We start from the raw sequence: 13,143 nt of genomic DNA, 5'->3' as shown, positions 1-13,143 counted from the left end.
TATCCTTTAGAAGCTTCAGCCTAGGGGAGACAAGGAAAAAATGCTGATATTAAATTGTCCAACATTATGTAATAAGAAATTTTGTTCTTGTTTGACTGATCCAAGTTTCTTTTTTACCATTGAAGGTAAAAATATGGGAGAAAATGACAAATGCTAGTTTTACCACGTTCAAATTTTGAGTAGGTTTTAGCTTTGGTTATCGAATTTGTTTCTTCTCCATTCAAGGAAAACACATTGATCGTTTCAAACAGGTGAAATTCTAGCCACTAGCTGCTTGCTGTACTTGGACTTAACATTAATTTCATTGAACAGTTGCATCTTTGTCAACACAGAGATTTCTTATCCAGTGTATATCTCTTAGAAACCCCTCTTTTTTTATATATATATATAATCTGACATTTTATAATCTGAAGCTGATAATCCAGCATGAGCCCTGTCTGGAGACCACCTCAGTAGGTGACTGTGCCCGAAAAGAAGTGTACTCTGGTTCTTCATGATTGTTGTTATTGATGAAAAATGAGGTGAAAAAAAAAATGAGGTGAACCGACCACTAAGAGAAGCCTTAAAAAAAAAAAAAAGAAAAAAAAAGAATGAGTTAAATGCATGCTATTTAGTTTGAGAATAGAATTTATTTGGGATATAAGAATTTTCTATTGGTAATTTTCTATCTGTATATGTGTGTGTCTGGGGAAGGTTTGAAGAATTGGGAACTTCTAGCAGCAGTATCATAAACTGAGGGTGCAAAATAATTCATTTGTGCATTGGAACTTCAAATCTGTTTAGCACAGGTCAAACTCTCGTTTCCTCACCTTTTGCCCCTTTCAGTCACTAACTACTTCCACGGTAATATCTTCCAGTTCTAGTGTTTCTATTCTCTAGGCTTAGGAAAATAATCACTTTCACTTTTCTATTTTTGAAACTATACCTATTTTTCATTATTTTTCTATTTCCTTTATGTTTCCCCTAAAAGTAATTTGCCCATGGTAACAGTGCTAGTAGGTAATGGAAATGGGATGCTTTTATGTATGAATTCCCCTTTCCTAAACAGGTTAGTTTGCATGTAAGAGGCCAACCCTACTTAAACTGGCATTGGGAAGTTTCTGCAGTTTCACCCCAGGCATGGCTTGCTTCATCATTTTGTGCTTGTTTCTCAGAAACACTGAACAGTAGTATGAGCATATGTGCATGTGTGTGTGTGTGTGTGTAAGTTGGTACTTCAGATTAATTCATTAAATAGACCTCCAAATTATTGATTTTAAGTCTTTGAATAAGTAAGAAAGTAATTTTCAAAAATAGTAACCTAGATACATCTATTTCCTCTTATTATTTCCAAATTTGCAATGATGTGATGCAAGAAATTTGAGAACAAAAGTAAATAAATCCATAAAGCACTGCACAGTGAAGAGTAAAATGGGAATTTCTGGAAGAGATAACAAAACGTGATGAGAATGAGGTAAAACCCTGAATCTAAACATAAATATGGAAACCTACAGTGGCAGGGAAAAAAAAAAGCTCTATAATTTGAATTTCCAACAGAACTTGAGAATACCTCAAAAATTAATCTGAAATAGCCTTAAAGATGCAGCTCAGTGTTTGACGAACATTGTGATGAATTTAGTTATGTTGGTTTGCAGTTAGAGATGGGATATAACCTACCTGCAACCTGATTGTAGGCAAGTGAAGAGCCAATGAGTGTGGGGACTATGAGCCAAACAGGTTGGAAAGTGAATGTCTTCTTGGGGTCAGGGACAAGGGAATGGGGGGGCCAGACTTATGAAGTCTGAAATTTTAATTTGTTAACTTTATAATGTGTGCTGTAATTCTTTCTTATATGTCACCTGTGGAATCTTCAGTAAAGATTTTAAAGTACAATGTTTAACGTAAACACATAAATGTAATGTAAATGTAATGTAAGGTAAACATGTAAAAATGTAAAAATACACTTTTAAAGTAAAATGTTTACTGACATTTTATATGCAGTTAGATTCTTCTTGGAGAACTTAAATGGGTGTCAAGAATATCCAAAATGAGGCTGACGCTGTGCACACATGTAGAAAGGCAAAAGACATTATATATTTCCAACCACTTGTATCAGGTACAATGTTGAAATTAAAGATAAGAGCGAGACATATTTACTATTCACTTAAGATTTGCCAATCTTGGGCGCCTGGGTGGCTCAGTGGGTTAAGCCGCTGCCTTTGGCTCAGGTCATGATCTCAGGGTCCTGGGATCGAGCCCCGCATCGGGCTCTCTGCTCAGCAGGGAACCTGCTTCCTCCTCTCTCTCTGCCTGCTTTGCCTACTTGTGATCTCTCTCTGTCAAATAAATAAATAAAATCTTTAAAAAAAAAAAAGATTTGCCAATCTTTAGAGGAGAGAAGAAATGAATGTAAATTTCAATTTTAGATTTTATGTTGGAGAGAATATGTGATGAAAAAACACATATGATTTTCCTTTAAGATTTTATTTCAGTGGCTAAATAAAAGTATACAAGTATAAAGGGCTGTATGACTTAATCAATGACTTAAAGGTATAAGTATGGTTTTAAAAGGAGAGAAATAAAAAGAGAATTAATTTAAGAGTATTTAACTTCATTAAGATATATCAAACATGTTTATGCAGTAGTAATTCTGACAAATAATTCATTTCTCAATTCAAATCTTCTAACAAAGAAAATTCATGCAATATATATAACTACCAGGAGAAATAAAATAGTGAATACAGCTTGAATGAAGAATTAACAAGGTTCTAGATTAGAACCCTGTTTGTATGCTGTGTGACAATTATTACATTAGTTTAGAGCCGTGTGGTTAAATGTTAAGACAACAGAGGAGAAGCTGATTGGAGGGTAGGTAACAAAGATGATAATTTGACCAACTGCTTGTTCAGTTGGTGCTACTAAATGGAGTTTTAGCTCATTGATAGAAAAACTATAGCTGAAGGAGTTATGAAATAGTCAAAATAAAGAAGAGGAAAAGCAACCTTAAAATTTAATTCTTGTTGTATAGGAGGAAGCGAAAGGGTATCGTAAGAAGTTAATAAAGGTATCAGAAATGTAAATAATGAGTAATAGTCATTGTGAATTTGCTTTGTGCTATGTATGTTATCAAATGTATATTATTAAATCATATTTCTGCAAGTTACTGTAGTTTATTTGTGTCCATTATGGAGATCAGTAAACTGAGACAAAGAAGGTAATTTGCCCAAGGTCCTTTAGCTAGAGAGAGGTGGAGTCAGACCCCGATCCCTGGTGACCTGGCTCCAGAGTCTGTACTGATATCCATGATGTTACATCACCTCTCGAGCCTGGAGAACAGCTATGCTTGCTCCGGGGTTTGGAAGGCAAAGGAGGAAAGAATTTTAGAAAAAGAATGTGGTTAACCAGTGGGTCCTGAAGGCTTTATTCAGAGAGGTTGAGAAAGGCAACTCATATTGGAGATCTGAAAATTGTAAAATGGCAGGTTTCTTTGAGAAATTATTTCAGTGAAGTGGGAAAAGCCAAGTCAGAGTTTGAAAGGTTAAGACAGTGTTTCTCTGTTGGTTTGTTGGTGATTCTGATTCAGAATCACCCTGAGTGTTTCCTTAAAAATTCAAATTCCCTGGGTATACATTCCAAGCTCCTTTAATTGGGATTCTCCAGCAACATTTAGTTAGAAGAAATAGAAAATCAATAAGAGGGAATGGAAGAGAAAGAGCAATGAGATGGTCATGGCCTAATTTGCATACTTCATTCAGCAGGAAAAGCTCTCCTATAGAGGCATTTTAGTGACCATCTGTTTTTATTTTAACATGTGCTGGGGAAAGATGAGTTGCAAACCCAAGAGACTAATCAAAGTGTTTTCTTGTTATATTTTCAGCAACGTTTCGGGGACTCTCAAAAATCTGCAAGTCTTGAAACCAAATGGCTCTCTCCCTCTATATATCTAGCTCTGGTGGTTGTGAGTGGGCCCTGAACGCTGTAGGTAATTTGAGGAACAGATAATCCATCTGTGTGGGGCAGCAGGGTTATGTACACCACAGTTTGCATCTGGTCTTGCTCTTTTGTTTGGCATACTGACCATGAAATTTTACAACTTAATCATAAAAGAGTGTCCAAGTGTATATCCTTTATCCCAAACTACATATTTTATATGTTTTTATTTTTTCTTTTTATATCTTCACTTGTTGAGAATGTTGTCTTCATATGGTGGTCATTTTTTCTCCTAGAAATACATTTACATTTTTACCTGAAAAATACTTACTGTATAATTATAAATATTTGTTGATGACAAGTGTTCTGTCATGTCTCCTTTACTTTTTACCTTAACCAGCCACATAGGTGCTAGAGTCCCTATATCCAGGATGTTCTTGCATGTGAGAGATTTACTGAGATAAGAGGTCTTAGTTTTTTTTCTTTTCATTTAATCTTCCATCTAAAATTCAAGGCTTATACTTTATAAATTGATTTTTACCCAGGGCTAAGTGAATGCATATTTGAATACTGGTAACTTCCTTTATGTTTAATTCATCCATTATTAAATGTAAAAGAAACCCAAATTAGAGCATCTTAATAACAAACTATATTACTTTTATTTTATTTCAACAAACATGGAGGAACCTCTGCTACCATCATTTTTTATCAAGACAAAAAGAGGTTTAGAATTATACTCAGTTACTAATCTCAAAATGCATTTTTTGAATGCTGAAAAATCACAATTTTACGTGTAGTGGAAATGTTTTCATTATTTAAATCTTTTCATCAAGAAGTTAGATTTTGAAATAATAAATTAGAATAGTATCAGAATAACCTAACACATCTTATAGGTACTCAATAAATATTAATTTATTATAACCCCATCGGACACATTTTATTTACTCAACTATTCAAGGACCCTGTTTGCTAACATGACTAGTGAAAGTGTTAATGATATTCATAATTCCTGTTATCAGGATTTTATACTTTCATAAAATATTTTTCCTTCTTAAATAAAATTTCCTTAAGAAATTTCTTTAGTTCTAGAAACATCTTAATAATGTACAATATTCTCACTATTATAAGCATCAGGACCCATTTTAATTACACTTCTGAGGTCGAAATTTTAAAAATCAAAGTGAAAATCCCTACATTCAATGTATCTGATCCTGAAATGATTTCTTTACCAAACTATCAAACTATCAAAGATATTGTCTTTGCCATCACATGCTAAGGTTGACTGATTAATTTTATGATGCTTACAAATGTCTTTTCCTTAATATACTATTTAATGACTGCCTTTATTAACTTATATAAAAGCCCACACCAAATATCATATGCTATAACATAATTTCTCTGAGATTCAATTACAATAAAATTGTATAAACCAAACAGCACACTTAAAAAACAAACAAATAACATATTTCTTTTAACATCACTGGAAGAGGAGGGCTCTTTGTTTCCTCTGGAGATGGAGCCTTAGTCATCCAACAGTTGAAGGAGTTTAAAATTTAATAAAGTGAGAGAATAGAGTGATCTAAAATATTTCTGAGTTATTTATTATTATGAACATACCAAACATTTGTTTACCATATGTGATTCAAGGAAGTATTAAAATTAAAGAAGGTGGGGTTGTAGGTATAGGGGAAAACTGGAAGTGAAACACGAAGTCCCGGAGAGGTAAGATATATTAGGGATCTTATAGAAACATCAAGGCTTAAAGAAACGTTAGAACTCACTTCAGAATAGTTCTACTTTGGTGAATTTATGCCAAGTAAAGAGACAAGAAAAGGAGGGCTTAGGTTGCACAGTAGAGCTTTGCTTACTTTTCTGATGGCAGGAGAAACTCCTGTATTTCCCTATGTCTCCACCTGGTGAAATCATACATAACTGAGTTGCTATGGGGTCTGGCATGGGAAGAGGCAAGGAATGGCCCACATCCTAGACTTGGTCTTGGTTTGATGATGTAGCAGAGACTCAAAGTGATTTATAGCATTAACACGAATCAATATAAGGTCAGGTTAGCCAGGCAGATATTCTTGTTCCTCTTCTAGATAGAAATGAAATTAGTTTTGGTTATAACAGCCGTGTAAATGGTAGGATACCCTAAGATGGGCATCCAACCAGCTGCACCCCCATTGACATCTACCAGCAGATTTCAAAAAATCATCATCATGGTGCCAGAGATCACCCTTACTCCAAATTTATTCACGCAAGACTTGCTCCAATACCAAAATCTTCTTGGACAGGAACAGAGGAAATAGAGATTAAATTGAAAGGCAATTTTAAAACTGGAAGTGACTGATAATTCAGTCACTGAACATTCAATTTCCTATTTCAAATAGGAACATTTGAATCCATACACAGAGAGAGCTACTATACTTAGCACATTTAGATATTCATTTGTAACTCTGCTACGTCTCCCATATGGTATTTTTTTCTATCTGTAGTTGCACAGTTTTGCTCTCTCAAGTTCTCAGATTGATTTCTTGGGTGTCCAGGTGATTTGGTGTTTATGTAGTTGTGTTCAGGGGATGAGGTAACCTAGAGTATCCCTGTTCCTCTGCCATCTTAATTCTGTCTCCAGAGATCTGTGGTATAGTCATCCCTTGACCAACATGGTTTTGAACTGTGCAGGTCTACTTATATGTGGATTTTTTTACACTACAGTGCTATAAATATATTTTCTCTTCCTTATAATTTTCCTAATAACATTTCCCTTTCTCTAACTTACTTTATTGTAAGAATACTGTATATAATAAATACAACATATAAAGCATATGTTAACCAAGAGTTTATATTATAGTAAGGCTTCCACGCAACACTAGGCTATTAGTTGTTAAGTTTTGGGAAAGTCAAAAGTTACATATAGATTTTTGATTGCACAGGGGATTGGTGCCCCTAAACCTTATGTTGTTCAAGGGCCAACTGTATTTGTCTGTCGGACTTATTTAATTTAACATAGTCTCCTCCAGGTTCATCCATGTTGTCTCAAATAGCAGGACTTCTTGTTTTTTTAAGGCTGAATAATATTCCATTTTATATTTATATCCACATGTATAATATTCCATTGTATGTAATCCAAATGCATACACAGATACCATGTTTTTTTATTAATTCCTCTGTCTATAGATACTAAGATTGTTTTCATATCTTGGCTATCTTGAATAATACTGCAATGAACATAGGAGTGTTCATATCTCTTGGGGATACTGATTTCTTTTCTTTCGGTTATATACTCAGAAGTGGAACTCCTAGATTATAGGGTGGATGTATCCAAAGAGACCCACATGGAGACACATTATAATCAAATTGCCAAAAGCTAAAGAGAGAATTTTGAAAGCAGCAAGAGAAAAGTCGCTTGTTGTGTACAAGGAAGCTTCCATATGATCATTAGTGGATATTTCAGCAGAATCCTTAAAGTCCAGAGAGTGAGATGTATAGTACAAGTTCTGAGAGGAAAAAAACCTGCCAACCAAACTGATATACCAGGCAAGCCTGTCCTTCAAAAGTGAAGGGAAGAACAAGACAAATAAAAGCTGGAGGAGTTCACCACCACTAGACCTGCCTTACAAGAAACGCTAAAGAGAACTCTTCGTAGCTTACCATAATAGTGGTGGGTCATCATTTTTAAATTTAGTAAAAGTTAAAAGATAAAAGTGCCAAAAATAACTATAACTGAACTATTTAGTAATATCTAAATAGACATAAATTGGGAATCACTCTTTGTCTTCAATGCTCCCCAGATGATTGATCTTTAGTCCCCTGTGATATAAGCCTTCTCAGGAGGCTCAATGTTCAGACACATCATCTTCTGAGGGACCCACCCCACACATGCTTATACATGATTGGATAGGTCTGTATTTTTACATGAGTATAGCCCAGATTTAGTTTAAAACCTCCAGTAGCTATATTTAAATTTTGTTCTAAGTTCTCCTTTCTTAATGTAAATATATTTTAAAAACTAATATATGGGTTCACAGCAGGCTTGTTAGGTCATGTTTTAACCACTGTCTTTATTCTTCTTTAGTTTAATGTGTTAGCAGACTACTGGGTTAGTTGCCTGAAGGAAGAAATTAAAAATATTTATCTCCCACTTAACTCAAAGCAATGGGTATGACTTCTATGTAAAGAATTCCTTTCAGAACCTAGGGGAGAAGAAACGTAAGCATGAATTTCATTACTAATTATTGATCTAACCCCCCCAAAAAAACTTTTTGCCTACTTTCGTGTTTCTGGGGATGTTATTCCAAGTATCTAACACTTGATTCCTTTATGTAAAATCTAGTGTAAACACAACTCTTTCCAACTGAGAAATGTTTATGTAAATAAAACAATAAAACTAAGGTATATGTAAAATACACACATATAACAATTACTGCATAATTTTGAAACTATGGCCCTCTTTGAACATGTAGAAAAAGATGGAAGTATGGTTATTCTGGAAGGAAGATCTTCCTAAACTGAAGCTTATTATTCAGTTGCTAATTTGTTTTCATTTCCTCCTAATTTTTTGTAGCATCATTTTATTTACCTTATCTTTTTAATGAGATTCTTGACAGAAGCAAATGAAGTAATGTAGGTGGAAGTACTTCAGCAATCTCTTTTTCTTACGAAGATGCAAATTTTAATTAGTCATTTCTTTGAAGTAAATCTGAGTTATTTGAACATAAAGGCCCCAAAATTTAATAGGAACTTAATTCCACATTAACACCTGAAGTAAAAGTCAAGGGAATAAACTCTGAGGGTTTGTGAGATTTCTGGAATGCTTTTTACACAGTAAAATTATCCATCACTCTGTAGTAATTAGCACTGATAACATCAAAGCCAAAAACATTTCAGACTTGGGGACAGTCAGGAGGAGGAGAGATGGGGAAAGTGCATTGTCTTTTGCAGGTGGCTTGAGAAAAGAGGCAAAATGAGCTGTGGTAACAACTCATGAGAAGGAGAGGGCCCAGAGAGAATCCCTAGGACTACACAATTTTTTTTTTTTTTTTTTTTGACAATGAGTCTGCATCTGAGATGTGGATGCAGGTAGTCGAATTGAGAGATACTTATATTTGGGGCTTTTGTATTAGTGGTCCCAATCAGCATTACCTGAGTACTTTCCCATTAGTTCTTGGAGGCCTACCCCAAATTTATTGGTTCAAAAACTCAGTGGCCGGCTGAGTAATCTGTTTCTTAAAAAGCCCTTCACAGGCTTCTCAGTGCAGGCTCAAGTATGAGAATCACTGCCTTATCTCATAAATAATCTCAGAAGGAATAATTTTAGGATGATATAAAGTAATTCATGTAATGTATTTAGTGCAAGCATGCAATAAAATAAGTGTTAGATATAGTTATGGTTAGTCCTTATGAAACCTTTCATCAGTTGGCAGAAGAGTCAAAATTGGAAAGTATATAGGCAAAGACTTTTAGGACTTACAGTGTCCTTATAAAACTACTTCACAGACCCTCTCATATTGTGACCTGCCTACAGATCTACTGGGGATTGCAAATGCAGATTCGTATTCAGACTGTTGGGGACAGGGTCTAAGGTTCAACATTTCTAACCAGCTCCCAGGTAATGCTATTGCTGCTAGTCCTGGGGCCACATTTGAGTAAAAGAATCTGGTGTGTGACTCCTTTTACTTCTAATTGACGATTCTTTGCAGCCTCCAAAGCAATCTGAAGCAGAAGTTTGTGTACTCATAAGAGAGCCAAAGAATAGAAGGCTAGTACCAAGTTGGGATTCTCTGGAGTTCATGTGATCTATTCTCTTGAACTGTGACTTTTGTTTCTTTTTCCTTAGGAAGCAATTTAATGGTTCTTAGGAAAGAGAGTTTGGAAAGTAGCCATAAATTCCTAAAGTTTTATGATCACTTCCCATTGATTTCATAATTTCAAAGAGAGACAAATAGTATTGCTGGACTAAAGAAAGTTCAGACAGATGCATTAGATAAGCTATGTATAACTACCACCATGTAGATTTTACTTTGCAAAACCACCTGGAACAGTTCATGCTTCAACTTAGCTTAGTAAACCTTATGCACTTAATTTTCAAAAGCAGCTCCTTTTTTTGTTTGTTTGTTTCTGAAGGTAAACTTAGATTTAATTGTTGACTCATATATATAAATTCTTGGTATGTAGCCACATAGATTTTACCAAAGGGATTTTTTTTTTTTTAAGTTATGTTTAGGGATGCCTGGATACCTCAGTGAGTTAAGCATCTACCTTCAGCTCATGACCCTAGGGTCCTGGGATCAAGTCCCACATGGGGCTCCTGGCTCAGTGGGAAGCCGGCTTCTCTTCCTGCTTCTCTCCCTGCTTGTTCTCACTCTCTCTTTTTCTTACAGATAAATAAATAAAATCTTAAATAAAAAAATATGGTTAATTATGGTCATCCCCTTCTTCTGCAGTTTTGAGGGTTTTCCAAGAAATAATAGAAGATATGGTCTACACTTTAATGGGGGGGGGGGGGGTTTGAGTAAATGGTTCTGTTCTTTAACCAAACCAGTTAAGTGTTTAAAAGCATGGTATGACAGATCAGAAATAATACCTTTTATTTAAGTAGAATCCATTTAAATGAAAGACTTTCACTGTTTCTGAACTCTGCTCTTTTAGGTCTGGTAAATTTGTAGTAATTGGATTTGATAGCTCCATCATGCATGACTGAAGACAAATTTATAAAGCACAAATTCTAACTCAGTTGAGTTTCCTTAAATTATATGGCTTTATATTAATATTGTTACCTAAATTTTATACAATTGGAATTCTATTCATGAAGCTTTTGGTCTAAAGTGGAATTGAATAATAAGAATAAGATATATTCAAACTACATTTTTATATTAAACAGTCATAAAACAGTTATCACAGAAATGCAGTATTTACTCAATGTCAGCTTTAGAACACTGTTTTTTAATCCCCATCTGCTGGTCAACCTTCCTCTTTGTTCAAGTCCCCATTGCCAGCAACTCCAGGCTTCCATCTTCTCAACTCTGAGCGCAGTGAGAGACAGTTCCTTTTTCCTAGTTATTACAGGAAAAAGCCTCCTTTATCACTGAATTCTATAGCAGATAGAGGGCTTGGGATTTGGTGAAAAGGATCTCAAGAGTCTACCCTGACTCTCCCACTGTGGAGGAAATATTTCCTGAAAGGAGGTACCTGAAAAATTACAGGTTTAAAGACCTTATGAGGAATTATAGAAATTCAAAGGAAAATAAACACTAGTTAATCTCTTGCATGGACTGAGAATAAAATCTTCTTTTCCAGACCTTTTGTGGAGAAAATCACATATAATTTCTACAAACTCAAAAAAGGTACTTTGGCCTATAATGGAATTTTTAAAAATTTTAATTGCAATATATTTAACATAGAGTGTTATAATTAGTTTCAGGTGTAAAATATAATTATTCAAAGATTCTATACACTACTCACTGCTCATCAATATAAATGTACTCTTCATCCGTTTCACCTCTTTCACCCATCTCCCACACAGTTCCCTTTTGGTAACCATCACGTTGTTCTCTGCGGTTAAGGTCTATTCTTTGATTTCTCTTTTTTCCCCTTGTTTTGTTTCTTATATCTCACATGTGAGTGAAATCATATGGTATGTCTTTCTCTAACTGACTTAACTGACTTAGCGTTATACATTCTAGCTCTATCCATGTTGTTGCCAATGGCAAGATTTCATTCTTGGCCTGTAAATGCACTTCTTTAAACATCAGATAATAGTACTTGCTTTGGCAGAAGGCAGCACATATACTAAGATTGGAGCCACATGGAGGAGATTAGCATAGACCCTGCACAAGGATGACACCCAAATTCATGAAATGTTCTGTATTTTATTTATTTTTAATTTTTTAAATTTATTTGAGAGAGAGAGAGAGATCTAAAATATAAATTTATTTGAGAGAGAGAGAGAGATTAAATTTATTTGAGAGAGAGAGAGGAGCCCGAGTGTTCTGTGTTCTGTATTTTAAAAGCAACAACAATGGGGTGCCTGGGTGGCTCAGTGGGTTAAAGCCTCTGCCTTCAGTTCTGGTCATGATCCCAGAGTCCTGGGATGGAGCCCTGCATCTGCTCTCTGCTCGGTGGGGAGCCTGCTTCCCCACCCCCCTCTCTGTCTACTTGTGATCTTTGTCTGGCAGATAAATAAATAAAATCTTTAAAAAACAAAAAAACAACCACCACAACAAACCCCATCAGGTTGTAGCCTTAGTTTTATATACCTTGTAGGTAGGATTTGGCTGATTGTTTGGATTCTAAAATAATTTGAACTTTTGCTAAGAAATTTAATTTTTTGAACATGGAAACATATTGCTTGTTGTCTTTTTCTAAGTGTAGATTTTAATATTTAGCACTTAGGAGGATACTTCTTTTTTTTTTGTCATAAAGGAGAACCCTATTAGTAGGTAGCCTTAGTTTTAATTTCACATTATTCCCCCCAAATATCAGGAACTGTCACATTCTGACCTCTTCAAAAATTCCATCCAAGACTCTTATTAATAGTACTTGACTATTAGGGGTGCCTGGGTGGCTCAGTCAGTTTAAGTGACTGACTCTTGATTTTGGCTCTGGTCATTATTTCAGGGTTGTGAGATCGAGCCCAGTGTTGGGCTTCCTGCTTGGTATAGAGTCTGCTTGAGATTCTCTCTCTCCCTTCCCACTGCCCCTCCTCCCTGCTCATACACTCTCTAATAAATAAATAAAATCTTTAAAATAGTACTTGACTAACTAGTTTGTTCTTGTGTAAATATTAGTTTGCTAATATTACACACATATAGCCTATCTCATGTTAATTTTTTGTTTGGTGGGCCAAATTATATAGTAGACTTTTATGTTAGCTCAGCATACTTGTTACCATTTTCATTAATTACAGTGCTGTTATTTTTCAGAACTTTTCATTGCCAATGTCAGAAAAAAAACTGACTTAAAAGGGGAGTATATTAACTCCAGTATACTCCAGTATACCCTATGAGTATATTAACTCATTTAATGAGAATTAGAAGGTGGAAAGAACAGGGTGTGTGTGGCTTCAAGAGCACAGTCTCTGTTGTCTGCATGTCCAGGTTCCACTATTTACTAGCTATGATTCTGCACACATTACCTAAGGTCTTTCAGCTCCAATCTTCTTGGCTCTGTAACATGTATAATAATGACATCCTTTTTTTGAGTGTTGTATTAATAGACATGATGCTTTTAGAATGAGAC

The 13,143-nt window shown here is 35.0% G+C and overlaps 1 protein-coding gene and 1 pseudogene across 1 annotated transcript in view; both read left to right on the top strand.

Moving 5' to 3' along the window:
• Nucleotides 1-13,143, top strand: part of ZNF385D (zinc finger protein 385D) — a 940,116-nt gene that overhangs the window by 252,981 nt on the left and 673,992 nt on the right. The gene's annotated exons all lie outside the window — the stretch shown is intronic.
• LOC123941075 lies at nt 11,664-11,777 on the top strand (annotated as a pseudogene).

Source organism: Meles meles, chromosome 4, assembly GCF_922984935.1.
Source record: "Meles meles chromosome 4, mMelMel3.1 paternal haplotype, whole genome shotgun sequence".
Taxonomy (NCBI): Eukaryota; Metazoa; Chordata; class Mammalia; order Carnivora; family Mustelidae; genus Meles; species Meles meles.
The sequence above is the reverse complement of the archived record's forward strand: the minus strand, read 5'-3'. Positions and strand labels throughout refer to the sequence as shown.